The sequence below is a fragment of the Pleurodeles waltl genome, unplaced genomic scaffold (genome assembly GCF_031143425.1).
Source record: "Pleurodeles waltl isolate 20211129_DDA unplaced genomic scaffold, aPleWal1.hap1.20221129 scaffold_91, whole genome shotgun sequence".
NCBI lineage: Eukaryota > Metazoa > Chordata > Amphibia > Caudata > Salamandridae > Pleurodeles > Pleurodeles waltl.
The window spans coordinates 1,935,217-1,953,668 of NW_027150403.1; the positions used below are offsets into that span (position 1 = coordinate 1,935,217).

Genomic DNA, 18,452 nt, shown 5'->3' on the forward strand with positions numbered 1-18,452 from the left:
TGGCGTCGAGACGGTTCAGCATCATGAAGGTATGCGAGATTTCTTTGCAACTGCTTTTCTGTGCTGGAGCAGCAGTGCTCGTAGGAACATTAAATGCACAGTGCTTCTCCATGGTAATTTCGGGTCCAGTTCTGAAATCACCTCTTGGAATGAAAGTGATCCCAGTTCCTTTCTTCCAAGGGAAGAGATCGTGTTCCGGAAGGCTCAGCTTTGAGCATCATGAACATTGGCCCTCATCCTTGCATCCCAGTCCAATGCATAGCCACATAAAGCAAGCAGGTGTGTCTGTTTCCATAGTGTGGTGGTTCCAGTACAATGCATAGCCACATGAAGCAAGCCGGCAAGCGTGTCTGCTTGTGTAGTGTAGTGGTTATCATGAGCACCTCACATGCGAAAGGTTCCTGGTTCGAGTCGCTGGGCTTTTTCACAGTATTTGCATTTCCTGCCTCACCTGACAGGCAAGCTGAGATAAAAGAGACTGTGTCTATCCCTCACCATCGTGAGGTACTACGCTCCTGGGGCATCTGTCACAGCTCACCAAGAGGAGTTGCGCCAGCTTACGGCAGTCAGTTGCTCACTGTTTGACCTTTGCAATGAAGCCTGAGCCTACAGCATTCAAGCCAGCCAAGGAAGGAAGGTACGAGAGCGAAAATAGCTTTCCTGCCCTCACCAAGAACACACACCTTGAGCAAATAAAGTGCCAGACTTACAAGGCCCTATCGCCACCGGAGCATCACTTTTAGTGACGCCCCGGTGGCACTATGCACTGCGCGGTATTTACAAGATGGCATTCAGCCACTTTTTGTGGCTTAACACCACCTTGTAAATACGGCCCCTTAGCACGCAGCGCGTTCCCTGGAAGGGGCGTGCAATGGGTGTTGTTGGGAGTGTGCCACAGCAACACCATAGCATTTTGATGCTGCTCCAGATTTAGGAGTTGGCGTAAATCTGCGTCAGCGCCAAAATCCAACGCCATCCCAGGGGTGTCGTTAGAGTGGCGCACTGAGGAGAAATGTTTTCATTTCTCCTTATTTTTGCTCTTTCTATGTGTGATGCATTCTGCAGCACACATAGAAGTAAGAGCAAATCACCATTGAAGATTTTTTTTTTGGGCAGGAAGGTGTCCCTTCCTGCACAAAAACAATTTCCCCCTCAACGCAGTCATCCTTGTACCATGGTGCAAGAACGGCTGCGTTGGCGCTCAGCAGCTAATTTAGAGCTGGCGCAGGGGGAAGCACAGGGGTGCGCTGTATTCTACTAAATACGGCGCTTTCCTGCATTTTGAAAATGACGGCGCGTGGGGCTTGCAAATTTGGCACAGCGTCGCGCTTAGTCATTTTCTTGTAAATCTGGGCCAAAATGTCTAAAGGATAGAGGCTTTTTATGTCATGTTCGATGAAGACCATGCAAATGACTCTAGTCGTACTGCAGAAGAGAGCCCCATGTGCAGTTTCTTGCTTTGGGATGTAGTCTCCCACTCTCTGTCACCAACCCTCCGAGCAGGGTCGGAGCCGTTGCATTTCTGTGCCCAGGCTCGTTGGTCTAGGGGTATGATTCTCGCTTAGGGTGCGAGAGGACCCGGGTTCAAATACCGGACGAGCCGATTTTAGCGGAAAACAATCAAATCCTGCTCAAAATACACAACCCCTCAACATTTCTCATTCCACTCGAAGCATTGTTGCGCAAAACATATTTTTTTGCCTCAGGCGAAAAATGGATTACAATGCCTTGGCTTCCTTCCTGCTTGCTCTCAGTGCGCCCTGTGTGATGATTTCACAGGCTCTCCTTCCTGGCATTTAGGCATCAGATATTTGTCTGTCTCTGCCCGCAGCTGTGGGATTTTTCAGGACGTCTGAGTGTATGCATGCTGGCCGACACCGCTGCAATTTTCACACTTACCCCTCGCATTCCGAGCAACTGCTGATAAAGTATAGAGGAAATCGTGCAAACATATGAGGGGAACTGTGCTCCTTCAGTCAAATCAGCAAGCTTGTTTCTGTAGTGTAGTGGTTATCACGTTCGCCTCACACGCGAAAAGTCCCTGGTTTGAGACCGGGCAGAAACACTTGGCAGCAGCAGCTTTTGTGTTTGCTCCCTAAAACCTCAGTCTCTCTCAATGCACACTTAGACAGAAATGACCTTTAAAAACTTGTGACCTGTGTAAAACGTGCTTTACTATTGCAGGACGCTAAAAAGTTATCTGCATCCCTCAGTGGTCGTGCATGTGCATTGTTTCTTGTTCTGTTTTTTTTTTTTTTTCTTGGCCATGTTATATTGTGGGGCCTTTAAAGCTGTGACTTTGATAGGAACATTGCAAGCGGCAAAATCAACAAGTGCAGACTGAAGAGTCCGACCTGCACACTGTTTTTGCTGTCAGGATGGCCGAGTGGTCTAAGGCGCCAGACTCAAGAGAGCTTGATCTTCAGTGAAGCTGAGCCTTCTGGTCTCTTCATGGAGGCGTGGGTTCAAATCCCACTTCTGACAGGTGTATTTTCTTCCCTTAAATCTTGCTCTGCTTGCAGAGCCAGCTCCTCACACCACTATCTTTGGAAGCTGCTGTGGCATGTGAGGAGAAATCCACCAACCCATCGGCTGGGCCCTCAATCAAAATTCTGTGTATTACTGGAAGGGGCGTCTCAGGCACACCTTCTGTTAGAGCTGCACTTTATGACAGTAACTACCATGCTGGTTTCTACTTAAGCAGTTGATTCTATCGTTTGAAGTGAGGCTCTCCTGCCACCTTTTGGGCAAAGAAGACACTGCCCCTGCAACAACACAGGCAGACAAGCTCAAACTAGGTTTCTTGGTGAAGTGGGCGGATCATATTGGCAATGGTGCCTCCTCGTGACTTGCAATTTACATGAAGAAGACAGAGAGGCAGCTGGGAGTAGGCAGTACCCATGAACCCCTGAACACTGTCTTGCGACTAGCACACAATTCTGAAATGAGGCGGGGGAAAGGAGGTGATTTCCCCATCAAGGGCCATTCCGGGAAATCAGCCACCCTGCGTCTCCCAGGTGAGTGTTTCAGGCCTATGAGCCACTAATATAAATCTCGCCTGATCGAGCGCTGATCGAGCAAGTGTGTTTGAATCCAAGAGGCATGCTCCTCTGGCTCAAGAGCTAGCAGGCCCTTCAGTGCTTCTGGTTGGGAAGTCTAAGGTGCAAGGGTCCATGACTTGCAGCGGGTTACAACTACCAGAAAGGGTCTGCTTTTCACATCAGTGCCCTAGTTCAGCTCACTGGCACAGGGCATTTTGACTACCTCTTGCCTTGCTAGAGACAAACAAAAAATCCTTGACAGAAAACATCAATTGCTATGGCACGCTTAGAGAGAGAGAGCCTCCAAATGGCCCTGCTTTTCTGAAAGACGCTTCAGAAGATGTTTCAAATGACTATGCAGCGGCAGTCTAGTTGGTATAGGGGTATGATTCTCGCTTTGGGTGTGAGAGGACCTCGGTTCAAATCCCAGACAAACCCCTACCTTTATAGGTTCATTTTGTGTTTTAAACAGGAGTATTTCTGCTTTTCACTCTTGTAAGATGTCATGTTGCAATGCAATACATGCTTTATACTGGCGTCGAGACGGTTCAGCATCATGAAGGTATGCGAGATTTCTTTGCAACTGCTTTTCTGTGCTGGAGCAGCAGTGCTCGTAGGAACATTAAATGCACAGTGCTTCTCCATGGTAATTTCGGGTCCAGTTCTGAAATCACCTCTTGGAATGAAAGTGATCCCAGTTCCTTTCTTCCAAGGGAAGAGATCATGTTCCGGAAGGCTCAGCTTTGAGCATCATGAACATTGGCCCTCATCCTTGCATCCCAGTCCAATGCATAGCCACATAAAGCAAGCAGGTGTGTCTGTTTCTATAGTGTGGTGGTTCCAGTACAATGCATAGCCACATGAAGCAAGCCGGCAAGTGTGTCTGTTTGTGTAGTGTAGTGGTTATCATGCGCACCTCACATGCGAAAGGTCCCTGGTTCGAGTTGCTGGGCTTTTTCACAGTATTTGCATTTCCTGCCTCACCTGACAGGCAAGCTGAGATAAAAGAGACTGTGTCTATCCCTCACCATCGTGAGGTACTACGCTCCTGGGGCATCTGTCACAGCTCACCAAGAGGAGTTGCGCCAGCTTACGGCAGCCAGTTGCTCACTGTTTGACCTTTGCAATGAAGCCTGAGCCTACAGCATTCAAGCCAGCCAAGGAAGGAAGGTACGAGAGCGAAAATAGCTTTCCTGCCCTCACCAAGAACACACACCTTGAGCAAATAAAGTGCCAGACTTACAAGGCCCTATCGCCACCGGAGCATCACTTTTAGTGACGCCCCGGTGGCACTATGCACTGCGCGGTATTTACAAGATGGCGTTCAGCCACTTTTTGTGGCTTAACACCACCTTGTAAATACGGCCCCTTAGCACGCAGCGCGTTCCCTGGAAGGGGCGTGCAATGGGTGTTGTTGGGAGTGTGCCACAGCAACACCATAGCATTTTGATGCTGCTCCAGATTTAGGAGTTGGCGTAAATCTGCGTCAGCGCCAAAATCCAACGCCATCCCAGGGGTGTCGTTAGAGTGGCGCACTGAGGAGAAATGTTTTCATTTCTCCTTGTTTTTGCTCTTTCTATGTGTGATGCATTCTGCAGCACACATAGAAGTAAGAGCAAATCACCATTGAAGATTTTTTTTTTGGGCAGGAAGGTGTCCCTTCCTGCACAAAAACAATTTCCCCCTCAACGCAGTCATCCTTGTACCATGGTGCAAGAACGGCTGCGTTGGCGCTCAGCAGCTAATTTAGAGCTGGCGCAGGGGGAAGCACAGGGGTGCGCTGTATTCTACTAAATACTGCGCTTTCCTGCATTTTGAAAATGACGGTGCGTGGGGCTTGCAAATTTGGCACAGCGTCGCGCTTAGTCATTTTCTTGTAAATCTGGGCCAAAATGTCTAAAGGATAGAGGCTTTTTATGTCATGTTAGATGAAGACCATGCAAATGACTCTAGTCGTACTGCAGAAGAGAGCACCATGTGCAGTTTCTTGCTTTGGGATGTAGTCTCCCACTCTCTGTCACCAACCCTCCGAGCAGGGTCGGAGCCGCTGCATTTCTGTGCATAGGCTCGTTGGTCTAGGGGTATGATTCTCGCTTAGGGTGCGAGAGGTCCCGGGTTCAAATCCCGGACGAGCCCAATTTAGCGGAAAACAATCAAATCCTGCTCAAAATACACAACCCCTCAACATTTCTCATTCCACTCGAAGCATTGCTGCGCAAAACATATTTTTTGCCTCAGGCAAAAAATGGATTACAATGCCTTGGCTTCCTTCCTGCTTGCTCTCAGTGCGCCCTGTGTGATGATTTCACAGGCTCTCCTTCCTGGCATTTAGGCATCAGATATTTGTCTGTCTCTGCCCGCAGCTGTGGGATTTTTCAGGACGTCTGAGTGTATGCATGCTGGCCGACACCGCTGCAATTTTCACACTTACCCCTCGCATTCCGAGCAACTGCTGATAAAGTATAGAGGAAATCGTGCAAACATATGAGGGGAACTGTGCTCCTTCAGTCAAGTCAGCAAGCTTGTTTCTGTAGTGTAGTGGTTATCACGTTCGCCTCACACGCGAAAAGTCCCCGGTTCGAGACCGGGCAGAAACACTTGGCAGCAGCAGCTTTTGTGTTTGCTCCCTAAAACCTCAGTCTCTCTCAATGCACACTTAGACAGAAATGACCTTTAAAAACTTGTGACCTGTGTAAAACGTGCTATACTATTGCAGGACGCTAAAAACTTATCTGCATCCCTCGGTGGTCGTGCATGTGCATTGTTTCTTGTTCTGTTTATTTTTTTTTTCTTGGCCATGTTATATTGTGGGGCCTTTAAAGCTGTGACTTTGATAGGAACATTGCAAGCGGCAAAATCAACAAGTGCAGACTGAAGAGTCCGACCTGCACACTGTTTTGGCTGTCAGGATGGCTGAGTGGTCTAAGGCGCCAGACTCAAGAGAGCTTGATCTTCAGTGAAGCTGAGCCTTCTGGTCTCTTCATGGAGACGTGGGTTCAAATCCCACTTCTGACAGGTGTATTTTCTTCCCTTAAATCTTGCTCTGCTTGCAGAGCCAGCTCCTCACACCACTATCTTTGGAAGCTGATGTGGCATGTGAGGAGAAATCCACCAACCCATCGGCTGGGCCCTCAATCAAAATTCTGTGTATTACTGGAAGGGGCGTCTCAGGCACACCTTCTGTTAGAGCTGCACTTTATGACAGTAACTACCATGCTGGTTTCTACTTAAGCAGTTGATTCTATCGTTTGAAGTGAGGCTCTCCTGCCACCTTTTGGGCAAAGAAGACTGCCCCTGCAACAACACAGGCAGACAAGCTCAAACTAGGTTTCTTGGTTAGGTGGGCGGAGCATATTGGCAATGGTGCCTCCTCGTGACTTGCAATTTACATGAAGAAGACAGAGAGGCAGCTGGGAGTAGGCAGTACCCATGAACCCCTGAACACTGTCTTGCGACTAGCACACAATTCTGAAATGAGGCGGGGGAAAGGAGGTGATTTCCCCATCAAGGGCCATTCCGGGAAATCAGCCACCCTGCGTCTCCCAGATGAGTGTTTCAGGCCTATGAGCCACTAATATAAATCTCGCCTGATCGAGCCTAATCGAGCGCTGATCGAGCAAGTGTGCTTGAATCCAAGAGGCATGCTCCTCTGGCTCAAGAGCTAGCAGGCCCTTCAGTGCTTCTGGTTGGGAAGTCTAAGGTGCAAGGGTCCATGACTAGCAGCGGGTTACAACTACCAGAAAGGGTCTGCTTTTCACATCAGTCCCCTAGTTCAGCTCACTGGCACAGGGCATTTTGACTACCTCTTGCCTTGCTAGAGACAAACAAAAAATCCTTGACAGAAAACATCAATTGCTATGGCACGCTTAGAGAGAGAGAGCCTCCAAATGGCCCTGCTTTTCTGAAAGACGCTTCAGAAGATGTTTCAAATGACTATGCAGCGGCAGTCTAGTTGGTATAGGGGTATGATTCTCGCTTCGGGTGTGAGAGGACCTCGGTTCAAATCCCAGACAAACCCCTACCTTTATAGGTTCAGTCTGTGTTTTAAACAGGAGTGTTTCTGCTTTTCACTCTTGTAAGATGTCATGTTGCAATGCAATACATGCTTTATACTGGCGTCGAGACGGTTCAGCATCATGAAGGTATGCGAGATTTCTTTGCAACTGCTTTTCTGTGCTGGAGCAGCAGTGCTCGTAGGAACATTAAATGCACAGTGCTTCTCCATGGTAATTTCGGGTCCAGTTCTGAAATCACCTCTTGGAATGAAAGTGATCCCAGTTCCTTTCTTCCAAGGGAAGAGATCGTGTTCCGGAAGGCTCAGCTTTGAGCGTCATGAGCATTGGCCCTCATCCTTGCATCCCAGTCCAATGCATAGCCACATAAAGCAAGCAGGTGTGTCTGTTTCCATAGTGTGGTGGTTCCAGTACAATGCATAGCCACATGAAGCAAGCCGGCAAGTGTGTCTGCTTGTGTAGTGTAGTGGTTATCATGCGCACCTCACATGCGAAAGGTTCCTGGTTCGAGTCACTGGGCTTTTTCACAGTATTTGCATTTCCTGCCTCACCTGACAGGCAAGCTGAGATAAAAGAGACTGTGTCTATCCCTCACCATCGTGAGGTACTACGCTCCTGGGGCATCTGTCACAGCTCACCAAGAGGAGTTGCGCCAGCTTACGGCAGTCAGTTGCTCACTGTTTGACCTTTGCAATGTAGCCTGAGCCTACAGCATTCAAGCCAGCCAAGGAAGGAAGGTACGAGAGCGAAAATAGCTTTCCTGCCCTCACCAAGAACACACACCTTGAGCAAATAAAGTGCCAGACTTACAAGGCCCTATCGCCACCGGAGCATCACTTTTAGTGACGCCCCGGTGGCACTATGCACTGCGCGGTATTTACAAGATGGCGTTCAGCCACTTTTTGTGGCTTAACACCACCTTGTAAATACGGCCCCTTAGCACGCAGCGCGTTCCCTGGAAGGGGCGTGCAATGGGTGTTGCTGGGAGTGTGCCACAGCAACACCATAGCATTTTGATGCTGCTCCAGATTTAGGAGTTGGCGTAAATCTGCGTCAGCGCCAAAATCCAACGCCATCCCAGGGGTGTCGTTAGAGTGGCGCACTGAGGAGAAATGTTTTCATTTCTCCTTGTTTTTGCTCTTTCTATGTGTGATGCATTCTGCAGCACACATAGAAGTAAGAGCAAATCACCATTGAAGATTTTTTTTTTGGGCAGGAAGGTGTCCCTTCCTGCACAAAAACAATTTCCCCCTCAACGCAGTCATCCTTGTACCATGGTGCAAGAACGGCTGCGTTGGCGCTCAGCAGCTAATTTAGAGCTGGCGCCGGGGGAAGCACAGGGGTGCGCTGTATTCTACTAAATACGGCGCTTTCCTGCATTTTGAAAATGACGGCGCGTGGGGCTTGCAAATTTGGCACAGCGTCGCACTTAGTCATTTTCTTGTAAATCTGGGCCAAAATGTCTAAAGGATAGAGGCTTTTTATGTCATGTTCGATGAAGACCATGCAAATGACTCTAGTCGTACTGCAGAAGAGAGCACCATGTGCAGTTTCTTGCTTTGGGATGTAGTCTCCCACTCTCTGTCACCAACCCTCCGAGCAGGGTCGGAGCCGTTGCATTTCTGTGCCCAGGCTCGTTGGTCTAGGGGTATGATTCTCGCTTAGAGTGCGAGAGGTCCCGGGTTCAAATCCCGGACGAGCCCATTTTAGCGGAAAACAATCAAATCCTGCTCAAAATACACAACCCCTCAACATTTCTCATTCCACTCGAAGCATTGTTGCGCAAAACATATTTTTTGCCTCAGGCGAAAAATGGATTACAATGCCTTGGCTTCCTTCCTGCTTGCTCTCAGTGCGCCCTGTGTGATGATTTCACAGGCTCTCCTTCCTGGCATTTAGGCATCAGATATTTGTCTGTCTCTGCACGCAGCTGTGGGATTTTTCAGGACGTCTGATTGTATGCATGCTGGCCGACACCGCTGCAATTTTCACACTTACCCCTCGCATTCCGAGCAACTGCTGATAAAGTATAGAGGAAATCGTGCAAACATATGAGGGGAACTGTGCTCCTTCAGTCAAATCAGCAAGCTTGTTTCTGTAGTGTAGTGGTTATCACGTTCGCCTCACACGCGAAAAGTCCCCAGTTTGAGACCGGGCAGAAACACTTGGCAGCAGCAGCTTTTGTGTTTGCTCCCTAAAACCTCAGTCTCTCTCAATGCACACTTAGACAGAAATGACCTTTAAAAACTTGTGACCTGTGTAAAACGTGCTTTACTATTGCAGGACGCTAAAAAGTTATCTGCATCCCTCGGTGGTCGTGCATGTGCATTGTTTCTTGTTCTGTTGTTTTTTTTTTTTTCTTGGCCATGTTATATTGTGGGGCCTTTAAAGCTGTGACTTTGATAGGAACATTGCAAGCGGCAAAATCAACAAGTGCAGACTGAAGAGTCCGACCTGCACACTGTTTTGGCTTTCAGGATGGCCGAGTGGTCTAAGGCGCCAGACTCAAGAGAGCTTGATCTTCAGTGAAGCTGAGCCTTCTGGTCTCTTCATGGAGGCGGGGGTTCAAATTCCACTTCTGACAGGTGTATTTTCTTCCCTTAAATCTTGCTCTGCTTGCAGAGCCAGCTCCTCACACCACTATCTTTGGAAGCTGCTGTGGCATGTGAGGAGAAATCCACCAACCCATCGGCTGGGCCCTCAATCAAAATTCTGTGTATTACTGGAAGGGGCGTCTCAGGCACACCTTCTGTTAGAGCTGCACTTTATGACAGTAACTACCATGCTGGTTTCTACTTAAGCAGTTGATTCTATCGTTTGAAGTGAGGCTCTCCTGCCACCTTTTGGGCAAAGAAGACTCTGCCCCTGCAACAACACAGGCAGACAAGCTCAAACTAGGTTTCTTGGTTAAGTGGGCGGAGCATATTGGCAATGGTGCCTCCTCGTGACTTGCAATTTACATGAAGAAGACAGAGAGGCAGCTGGGAGTAGGCAGTACCCATGAACCCCTGAACACTGTCTTGCGACTAGCACACAATTCTGAAATGAGGCGGGGGAAAGGAGGTGATTTCCCCATCAAGGGCCATTCCGGGAAATCAGCCACCCTGCGTCTCCCAGGTGAGTGTTTCAGGCCTATGAGCCACTAATATAAATCTCACCTGATCGAGCGCTGATCGAGCAAGTGTGTTTGAATCCAAGAGGCATGCTCCTCTGGCTCAAGAGCTAGCAGGCCCTTCAGTGCTTCTGGTTGGGAAGTCTAAGGTGCAAGGGTCCATGACTTGCAGCGGGTTACAACTACCAGAAAGGGTCTGCTTTTCACATCAGTGCCCTAGTTCAGCTCACTGGCACAGGGCATTTTGACTACCTCTTGCCTTGCTAGAGACAAACAAAAAATCCTTGACAGAAAACATCAATTGCTATGGCACGCTTAGAGAGAGAGAGCCTCCAAATGGCCCTGCTTTTCTGAAAGACGCTTCAGAAGATGTTTCAAATGACTATGCAGTGGCAGTCTAGTTGGTATAGGGGTATGATTCTCGCTTCGGGTGTGAGAGGACCTCGGTTCAAATCCCAGACAAACCCCTACCTTTATAGGTTCAGTCTGTGTTTTAAACAGGAGTGTTTCTGCTTTTCACTCTTGTAAGATGTCATGTTGCAATGCAATACATGCTTTATACTGGCGTCGAGACGGTTCAGCATCATGAAGGTATGCGAGATTTCTTTGCAACTGCTTTTCTGTGCTGGAGCAGCAGTGCTCGTAGGAACATTAAATGCACAGTGCTTCTCCATGGTAATTTCGGGTCCAGTTCTGAAATCACCTCTTGGAATGAAAGTGATCCCAGTTCCTTTCTTCCAAGGGAAGAGATCGTGTTCCGGAAGGCTCAGCTTTGAGCGTCATGAACATTGGCCCTCATCCTTGCATCCCAGTTCAATGCATAGCCACATAAAGCAAGCAGGTGTGTCTTCTTTCCATAGTGTGGTGGTTCCAGTACAATGCATAGCCACATGAAGCAAGCCGGCAAGTGTGTCTGTTTGTGTAGTGTAGTGGTTATCATGCGCACCTCACATGCGAAAGGTCCCTGGTTCGAGTTGCTGGGCTTTTTCACAGTATTTGCATTTCCTGCCTCACCTGACAGACAAGCTGAGATAAAAGAGACTGTGTCTATCCCTCACCATCGTGAGGTACTACGCTCCTGGGGCATCTGTCACAGCTCACCTAGAGGAGTTGCGCCAGCTTACGGCAGTCAGTTGCTCACTGTTTGACCTTTGCAATGAAGCCTGAGCCTACAGCATTCAAGCCAGCCAAGGAAGGAAGGTACGAGAGCGAAAATAGCTTTCCTGCCCTCACCAAGAACACACACCTTGAGCAAATAAAGTGCCAGACTTACAAGGCCCTATCGCCACCGGAGCATCACTTTTAGTGACGCCCCGGTGGCACTATGCACTGCGCGGTATTTACAAGATGGCGTTCAGCCACTTTTTGTGGCTTAACACCACCTTGTAAATACGGCCCCTTAGCACGCAGCGTGTTCCCTGGAAGGGGCGTGCAATGGGTGTTGTTGGGAGTGTGCCACAGCAACACCATAGCATTTTGATGCTGCTCCAGATTTAGGAGTTGGCGTAAATCTGCGTCAGCGCCAAAATCCAACGCCATCCCAGGGGTGTCGTTAGAGTGGCGCACTGAGGAGAAATGTTTTCATTTCTCCTTGTTTTTGCTCTTTCTATGTGTGATGCATTCTGCAGCACACATAGAAGTAAGAGCAAATCACCATTGAAGATTTTTTTTTTGGGCAGGAAGGTGTCCCGTCCTGCACAAAAACAATTTCCCCCTCAACGCAGTCATCCTTGTACCATGGTGCAAGAATGGCTGCGTTGGCGCTCAGCAGCTGATTTAGAGCTGGCGCAGGGGGAAGCACAGGGGTGCGCTGTATTCTACTAAATACGGCGCTTTCCTGCATTTTGAAAATGACGGCACGTGGGGCTTGCAAATTTGGCACAGCGTCGCGCTTAGTCATTTTCTTGTAAATCTGGGCCAAAATGTCTAAAGGATAGAGGCTTTTTATGTCATGTTCGATGAAGACCATGCAAATGACTCTAGTCGTACTGCAGAAGAGAGTACCATGTGCAGTTTCTTGCTTTGGGATGTAGTCTCCCACTCTGTGTCACCAATCCTCCGAGCAGGGTTGGAGCCGTTACATTTCTGTGCCCAGGCTTGTTGGTCTAGGGGTATGATTCTCGCTTAGGGTGCGAGAGGTCCCGGGTTCAAATCCCGGACGAGCCCATTTTAGCGGAAAACAATCAAATCCTGCTCAAAATACACAACCCCTCAACATTTCTCATTCCACTCGAAGCATTGTTGTGCAAAACAGATTTTTTGCCTCAGGCGAAAAATGGATTACAATGCCTTGGCTTCCTTCCTGCTTGCTCTCAGTGCGCCCTGTGTGATGATTTCACAGGCTCTCCTTCCTGGCATTTAGGCATCAGATATTTGTCTGTCTCTGCCCGCAGCTGTGGGATTTTTCAGGACGTCTGAGTGTATGCATGCTGGCCGACACCGCTGCAATTTTCACACTTACCCCTCGCATTCCGAGCAACTGCTGATAAAGTATAGAGGAAATCGTGCAAACATATGAGGGGAACTGTGCTCCTTCAGTCAAATCAGCAAGCTTGTTTCTGTAGTGTAGTGGTTATCACGTTCGCCTCACACGCGAAAAGTCCCCGGTTTGAGACCGGGCAGAAACACTTGGCAGCAGCAGCTTTTGTGTTTGCTCCCTAAAACCTCAGTCTCTCTCAATGCACACTTAGACAGAAATAACCTTTAAAAACTTGTGACCTGTGTAAACCGTGCTTTACTATTGCAGGACGCTAAAAAGTTATCTGCATCCCTCGGTGGTCGTGCATGTGCATTGTTTCTTGTTCTGTTTTTTTTTTTTTTTCTTGGCCATGTTATATTGTGGGGCCTTTAAAGCTGTGACTTTGATAGGAACATTGCAAGCGGCAAAATCAACAAGTGCAGACTGAAGAGTCCGACCTGCACACTGTTTTGGCTGTCAGGATGGCCGAGTGGTCTAAGGCGCCAGACTCAAGAGAGCTTGATCTTCAGTGAAGCTGAGCCTTCTGGTCTCTTCATGGAGGCGTGGGTTCAAATCCCACTTCTGACAGGTGTATTTTCTTCCCTTAAATCTTGCTCTGCTTGCAGAGCTAGCTCCTCACACCACTATCTTTGGAAGCTGCTGTGGCATGTGAGGAGAAATCCACCAACCCATCGGCTGGGCCCTCAATCAAAATTCTGTGTATTACTGGAAGGGGCATCTCAGGCACACCTTCTGTTAGAGCTGCACTTTATGACACTAACTACCATGCTGGTTTCTACTTAAGCAGTTGATTCTATAGTTTGAAGTGAGGCTCTCCTGCCACCTTTTGGGCAAAGAAGACACTGCCCGTGCAACAACACAGGCAGACAAGCTCAAACTAGGTTTCTTGGTTAAGTGGGCGGAGCATATTGGCAATGGTGCCTCCTCGTGACTTGCAATTTACATGAAGAAGACAGAGAGGCAGCTGGGAGTAGGCAGTACCCATGAACCCCTGAACACTGTCTTGCGACTAGCACACAATTCTGAAATGAGGCGGGGGAAAGGAGGTGATTTCCCCATCAAGGGCCATTCCGGGAAATCAGCCACCCTGCGTCTCCCAGGTGAGTGTTTCAGGCCTATGAGCCACTAATATAAATCTCACCTGATCGAGCCTGATCGAGCGCTGATCGAGCAAGTGTGTTTGAATCCAAGAGGCATGCTCCTCTGGCTCAAGAGCTAGCAGGCCCTTCAGTGCTTCTGGTTGGGAAGTCTAAGGTGCAAGGGTCCATGACTTGCAGCGGGTTACAACTACCAGAAAGGGTCTGCTTTTCACATCAGTGCCCTAGTTCAGCTCACTGGCACAGGGCATTTTGACTACCTCTTGCCTTGCTAGAGACAAACAAAAAATCCTTGACAGAAAACATCAATTGCTATGGCACGCTTAGAGAGAGAGAGCCTCCAAATGGCCCTTCTTTTCTGAAAGACGCTTCAGAAGATGTTTCAAATGACTATGCAGCGGCAGTCTAGTTGGTATAGGGGTATGATTCTCGCTTCGGGTGTGAGAGGACCTCGGTTCAAATCCCAGACAAACCCCTACCTTTATAGGTTCAGTCTGTGTTTTAAACAGGAGTGTTTCTGCTTTTCACTCTTGTAAGATGTCATGTTGCAATGCAATACATGCTTTATACTGGCGTCGAGACGGTTCAGCATCATGAAGGTATGCGAGATTTCTTTGCAACTGCTTTTCTGTGCTGGAGCAGCAGTGCTCGTAGGAACATTAAATGCACAGTGCTTCTCCATGGTAATTTCGGGTCCAGTTCTGAAATCACCTCTTGGAATGAAAGTGATCCCAGTTCCTTTCTTCCAAGGGAAGAGATCGTGTTCCGGAAGGCTCAGCTTTGAGCGTCATGAACATTGGCCCTCATCCTTGCATCCCAGTTCAATGCATAGCCACATAAAGCAAGCAGGTGTGTCTTCTTTCCATAGTGTGGTGGTTCCAGTACAATGCAGCACACATGAAGCAAGCCGGCAAGTGTGTCTGTTTGTGTAGTGTAGTGGTTATCATGCGCACCTCACATGCGAAAGGTCCCTGGTTCGAGTTGCTGGGCTTTTTCACAGTATTTGCATTTCCTGCCTCACCTGACAGGCAAGCTGAGATAAAAGAGACTGTGTCTATCCCTCACCATCGTGAGGTACTACGCTCCTGGGGCATCTGTCACAGCTCACCAAGAGGAGTTGCGCCAGCTTACGGCAGTCAGTTGCTCACTGTTTGACCTTTGCAATGAAGCCTGAGCCTACAGCATTCAAGCCAGCCAAGGAAGGAAGGTACGAGAGCGAAAATAGCTTTCCTGCCCTCACCAAGAACACACACCTTGAGCAAATAAAGTCCCAGACTTACAAGGCCCTATCGGCACCGGAGCATCACTTTTAGTGACGCCCCGGTGGCACTATGCACTGCGCGGTATTTACAAGATGGCGTTCAGCCACTTTTTGTGGCTTAACACCACCTTGTAAATACGGCCCCTTAGCACGCAGCGCGTTCCCTGGAAGGGGCGTGCAATGGGTGTTGTTGGGAGTGTGCCACAGCAACACCATAGCATTTTGATGCTGCTCCAGATTTAGAAGTTGGTGTAAATCTGCGTCAGCGCCAAAATCCAACGCCATCCCAGGGGTGTCGTTAGAGTGGCGCACTGAGGAGAAATGTTTTCATTTCTCCTTGTTTTTGCTCTTTCTATGTGTGATGCATTCTGCAGCACACATAGAAGTAAGAGCAAATCACCATTGAAGATTTTTTTTTTGGGCAGGAAGGTGTCCCTTCCTGCACAAAAACAATTTCCCCCTCAACGCAGTCATCCTTGTACCATGGTGCAAGAACGGCTGCGTTGGCACTCAGCAGCTGATTTAGAGCTGGCGCAGGGGGAAGCACAGGGGTGCGCTGTATTCTACTAAATACGGCGCTTTCCTGCATTTTGAAAATGACGGCACGTGGGGCTTGCAAATTTGGCACAGCGTCGCGCTTAGTCATTTTCTTGTAAATCTGGGCCAAAATGTCTAAAGGATAGAGGCTTTTTATGTCATGTTCGATGAAGACCATGCAAATGACTCTAGTCGTACTGCAGAAGAGAGTACCATGTGCAGTTTCTTGCTTTGGGATGTAGTCTCCCACTCTGTGTCACCAATCCTCCGAGCAGGGTTGGAGCCGTTGCATTTCTGTGCCCAGGCTTGTTGGTCTAGGGGTATGATTCTCGCTTAGGGTGCGAGAGGTCCCGGGTTCAAATCCCAGACGAGCCCATTTTAGCGGAAAACAATCAAATCCTGCTCAAAATACACAACCCCTCAACATTTCTCATTCCACTCGAAGCATTGTTGCGCAAAACATATTTTTTGCCTCAGGCGAAAAATGGATTACAATGCCTTGGCTTCCTTCCTGCTTGCTCTCAGTGCGCCCTGTGTGATGATTTCACAGGCTCTCCTTCCTGGCATTTAGGCATCAGATATTTGTCTGTCTCTGCCCGCAGCTGTGGGATTTTTCAGGACGTCTGAGTGTATGCATGCTGGCCGACACCGCTGCAATTTTCACACTTACCCCTCGCATTCCGAGCAACTGCTGATAAAGTATAGAGGAAATCGTGCAAACATATGAGGGGAACTGTGCTCCTTCAGTCAAATCAGCAAGCTTGTTTCTGTAGTGTAGTGGTTATCACGTTCGCCTCACATGCGAAAAGTCCCCGGTTTGAGACCGGGCAGAAACACTTGGCAGCAGCAGCTTTTGTGTTTGCTCCCTAAAACCTCAGTCTCTCTCAATGCACACTTAGACAGAAATGACCTTTAAAAACTTGTGACCTGTGTAAAACGTGCTTTACTATTGCAGGACGCTAAAAAGTTATCTGCATCCCTCCCCTCGGTGGTCGTGCATGTGCATTGTTTCTTGTTCTGTTTTTTTTTTTTTTTCTTGGCCATGTTATATTGTGGGGCCTTTAAAGCTGTGACTTTGATAGGAACATTGCAAGCGGCAAAATCAACAAGTGCAGACTGAAGAGTCCGACCAGCACACTGTTTTGGCAGTCAGGATGGCCGAGTGGTCTAAGGCGCCAGACTCAAGAGAGCTTTATCTTCAGTGAAGCTGAGCCTTCTGGTCTCTTCATGGAGGCGTGGGTTCAAATCTCACTTCTGACAGGTGTATTTTCTTCCCTTAAATCTTGCTCTGCTTGCAGAGTCAGCTCCTCACACCACTATCTTTGGAAGCTGCTGTGGCATGTGAGGAGAAATCCACCAATCCATCGGCTGGGCCCTCAATCAAAATTCTGTGTATTACTGGAAGGGGCGTCTCAGGCACACCTTCTGTTAGAGCTGCACTTTATGACAGTAACTACCATGCTGGTTTCAACTTAAGCAGTTGATTCTATCGTTTGAAGTGAGGCTCTCCTGCCACCTTTTGGGCAAAGAAGACTCTGCCCCTGCAACAACACAGGCAGACAAGCTCAAAGTAGGTTTCTTGGTTAGGTGGGCGGAGCATATTGGCAATGGTGCCTCCTCGTGACTTGCAATTTACATGAAGAAGACAGAGAGGCAGCTGGGAGTAGGCAGTACCCATGAACCCCTGAACACTGTCTTGCGACTAGCACACAATTCTGAAATGAGGCGGGGGAAAGGAGGTGATTTCCCCATCAAGGGCCATTCCGGGAAATCAGCCACCCTGCGTCTCCCAGGTGAGTGTTTCAGGCCTATGAGCCACTAATATAAATCTCGCCTGATCGAGCCTAATCGAGCGCTGATCGAGCAAGTGTGCTTGAATCCAAGAGGCATGCTCCTCTGGCTCAAGAGCTAGCAGGCCCTTCAGTGCTTCTGGTTGGAAAGTCTAAGGTGCAAGGGTCCATGACTAGCAGCGGGTTACAACTACCAGAAAGGGTCTGCTTTTCACATCAGTCCCCTAGTTCAGCTCACTGGCACAGGGCATTTTGACTACCTCTTGCCTTGCTAGAGACAAACAAAAAATCCTTGACAGAAAACATCAATTGCTATGGCACGCTTAGAGAGAGAGAGCCTCCAAATGGCCCTGCTTTTCTGAAAGACGCTTCAGAAGATGTTTCAAATGACTATGCAGCGGCAGTCTAGTTGGTATAGGGGTATGATTCTCGCTTCGGGTGTGAGAGGACCTCGGTTCAAATCCCAGACAAACCCCTACCTTTATAGGTTCAGTCTGTGTTTTAAACAGGAGTGTTTCTGCTTTTCACTCTTGTAAGATGTCATGTTGCAATGCAATACATGCTTTATACTGGCGTCGAGACGGTTCAGCATCATGAAGGTATGCGAGATTTCTTTGCAACTGCTTTTTTGTGCTGGAGCAGCAGTGCTCGTAGGAACATTAAATGCACAGTGCTTCTCCATGGTAATTTCGGGTCCAGTTCTGAAATCACCTCTTGGAATGAAAGTGATCCCAGTTCCTTTCTTCCAAGGGAAGAGATCGTGTTCCGGAAGGCTCAGCTTTGAGCGTCATGAACATTGGCCCTCATCCTTGCATCCCAGTCCAATGCATAGCCACATAAAGCAAGCAGGTGTGTCTGTTTCCATAGTGTGGTGGTTCCAGTACAATGCATAGCCACATGAAGCAAGCCGGCAAGTGTGTCTGCTTGTGTAGTGTAGTGGTTATCATGCGCACCTCACATGCGAAAGGTTCCTGGTTCGAGTCACTGGGCTTTTTCACAGTATTTGCATTTCCTGCCTCACCTGACAGGCAAGCTGAGATAAAAGAGACTGTGTCTATCCCTCACCATCGTGAGGTACTACGCTCCTGGGGCATCTGTCACAGCTCACCAAGAGGAGTTGCG

General features: G+C 48.5%; 8 non-coding genes across 8 annotated transcripts; all 8 read left to right on the forward strand.

Annotated features, from left to right (window-relative positions):
• The first annotated feature begins 1,531 nt into the window (after positions 1-1,531).
• On the forward strand, positions 1,532-1,603 carry TRNAP-AGG (transfer RNA proline (anticodon AGG)). Its single transcript has one exon. It is a non-coding gene; the product is annotated as a tRNA-Pro (tRNA).
• A 769-nt stretch (positions 1,604-2,372) lies between these two features.
• On the forward strand, positions 2,373-2,484 carry TRNAL-CAA (transfer RNA leucine (anticodon CAA)). Its single transcript has 2 exons — positions 2,373-2,410; positions 2,439-2,484. It is a non-coding gene; the product is annotated as a tRNA-Leu (tRNA).
• A 2,621-nt stretch (positions 2,485-5,105) lies between these two features.
• Positions 5,106-5,177, forward strand: TRNAP-AGG (transfer RNA proline (anticodon AGG)). The gene has a single exon. It is a non-coding gene; the product is annotated as a tRNA-Pro (tRNA).
• Positions 5,178-5,565: 388 nt separating this feature from the next.
• TRNAV-CAC (transfer RNA valine (anticodon CAC)) lies at positions 5,566-5,638 on the forward strand. Its single transcript has one exon. It is a non-coding gene; the product is annotated as a tRNA-Val (tRNA).
• Positions 5,639-8,685: 3,047 nt separating this feature from the next.
• TRNAS-AGA (transfer RNA serine (anticodon AGA)) lies at positions 8,686-8,757 on the forward strand. The gene has a single exon. It is a non-coding gene; the product is annotated as a tRNA-Ser (tRNA).
• Positions 8,758-12,260: 3,503 nt separating this feature from the next.
• On the forward strand, positions 12,261-12,332 carry TRNAP-AGG (transfer RNA proline (anticodon AGG)). The gene has a single exon. It is a non-coding gene; the product is annotated as a tRNA-Pro (tRNA).
• Positions 12,333-12,720: 388 nt separating this feature from the next.
• Positions 12,721-12,793, forward strand: TRNAV-CAC (transfer RNA valine (anticodon CAC)). Its single transcript has one exon. It is a non-coding gene; the product is annotated as a tRNA-Val (tRNA).
• Positions 12,794-13,100: 307 nt separating this feature from the next.
• On the forward strand, positions 13,101-13,212 carry TRNAL-CAA (transfer RNA leucine (anticodon CAA)). The gene is made up of 2 exons: positions 13,101-13,138; positions 13,167-13,212. It is a non-coding gene; the product is annotated as a tRNA-Leu (tRNA).
• The last annotated feature ends 5,240 nt before the right edge of the window (positions 13,213-18,452 follow it).